Raw genomic sequence first — 2,288 nt, 5'->3', positions numbered from 1 at the left:
CCCAATGCAATCCCTCCCCCCTTCCCCCTCAAGGAAAGCTTTTAAACATTAAAGAACAGTCATAAGAAGAATATGGGTAAAGCTCTTATGCTTAACTAAGATCTGAACAAAGAAAGACACAGGATGAATTTCCCCCAAAACACTCAGTATTTCAGAAAGGTTATTTCTTCCAAAATGAATTTATAAATCGAATGCCATAGTGAATTTCTCTAATTTGTGTTGCATCAGCCCCTTTCTGAATATGTTTGACTCTCCTTCCAGAAACAGGGTTCAGTCAGCCTTGACACAGTTTCCAGTTCCCCACCTACTCCTAGTTCCTCAATGTGGTCAATCCAGATCTGCTTTATCCAACTTCCCCCCGATGACCACCTGCCTATGGGGCAGCTGGACACAGCCTATTGATTGGCTCTGCAGATCCCCACACCACCCATCCACGTCTTACACGGACTGCAGATACGGTGCAGTGACCGCCTCTCAGTCACAGCATGACCTCCTGAGACTCACACCTGCTTCCATGAAAGTCACCAATTAAAACTCCCTGAGGGGGCTGGGTGCGGTGGCTCAAGCCTGTAATCCCAGCACTTTGGGAGGCCGAGACGGGCGGATCACGAGGTCAGGAGATCGAGACCATCCTGGCTAACATGGTGAAACCCCGTCTCTACTAAAAAATACAAAAAACTAGCCGGGCGAGGTGGCGGGCCCCTGTAGTCCCAGCTACTCGGGAGGCTGAGGCAGGAGAATGGCGTAAACCCGGGAGGCGGAGCTTGCAGTGAGCTGAGATCCAGCCACTGCACTCCAGCCTGGGCGACAGAGCGAGATTCCATCTCAAAAGAAAAAAAAAAAAATTCCCTGAGGGAAACCTGTGTGGATAACACCCCGGACTTAATCACGACATCGTCACACTGGGTGCTCCCCTTCTCTCTCCCTGGAAAAGCTCTCCCTGACTTTTGTGTGTGTGTGTGTATGAGTGCGTGTGTGTGCATGAGTGTATGTGTGTGTGTATATGAGTGTGTGTGTATGAGTGTATATGTGTGTTTATGAGTGTGTGTGCATGAGTGTTTATGAGTGTATATGTATGTGTGTGTTTATGTGTGTGTTTATGAGTGTGTTTGTGCATGAGTGTGTGTATGTGTATATGTGTGTGTTTGAGTGTGTGTGCATGAGTGTGTGTATGAGTGTATATGTGTGTGTGTATGAGTGTGTGTATGAGTGTATGTGTGTGTATGAGTGTGTGTATAAGGGTATGTGTGTGTATGAGGGTGTGTGTATATGAGTGTGTGTATGAGTGTGTATATGAGTGTATATGTGTGTGTATGTGTGTGTATGAGTGTATGTGTGTATGAGTGTATATATGAGTGTGTGTATGAGTGTATATGTGTGTGTATGAGTGTGTGTGTATATGTGTGTATGAGTGTATGTGTGTGTATGAGTGTATGTGTGTGTATGAGCGTGTATGTGTATGAGTGTGTGTGTATGAGTGTGTGTATATGTGTATGTGTGTGTATATGTGTGTGTGAGTGTATGTGTGTGTGTGAGTGTATGTGTGTGTGTGTGAGTGTATGTGTGTGTATGTGTGGCCTCTGGAAGTGCCATGCCCTCCCTCTGCAGGACCCCCAAGTAATGCAACCTTTATTTCCATCTCTTGTCTTTCCTAATCACTGAAGGAGTTTCCTCCGTCCTAAAAATCCTAGAGTAGGCCAGGCACAGTGGCTCATGCCGGTAATCCCAGCACTTTGGGAGGCCGAGGCAGGCAGGGATCACCTAAGGTCAGGAGTTTGAGACCAGCCTGACCAACATGGGGAAACCCCATCTCTACTGAAAATACAAGGGAGGCAGAGATTGTGGTGAGCCTAGTTCATGCCATTGCACTCCAGCCTGGGCAACAAGAGTGAAACTCTGTCTGCCTCCCCGCCAAAAAAAAAAAAAAACATCCTACAGTAAAACAAATGATCATCTCAATAAAATTCCTAAATAGATTTTCTGATAGAGCTTTTTAAAAACTGTGGTAAACGATATATAACAAAACATTGACCATTTGTAAGTGTACAGTTCAGTGGGATTAAGCTCATTCGCATTGTTGTACAACCATCACCACCATCCGTCTCTGGGATTTTTCAGCTTTCCAGACTATAACACTGTCCCTGTGAAACACACAGTCCCTGTTCCTTTTTCTCCCCAGCCCCTGCTAACCACCATTCTGCTTTCTTTCTCTTTTTCTTTCTTTCTTTCTTTCTTCCTTTCTTTTCTTCCTTTCTTTTCTTCCTTTCTTCTCTTCCTTTCCTTCCCTT

Source organism: Colobus angolensis, unplaced genomic scaffold (assembly GCF_000951035.1).
Source record: "Colobus angolensis palliatus isolate OR3802 unplaced genomic scaffold, Cang.pa_1.0 Scaffold22, whole genome shotgun sequence".
NCBI lineage: Eukaryota > Metazoa > Chordata > Mammalia > Primates > Cercopithecidae > Colobus > Colobus angolensis.
This window is presented reverse-complemented; position numbering follows the sequence as displayed.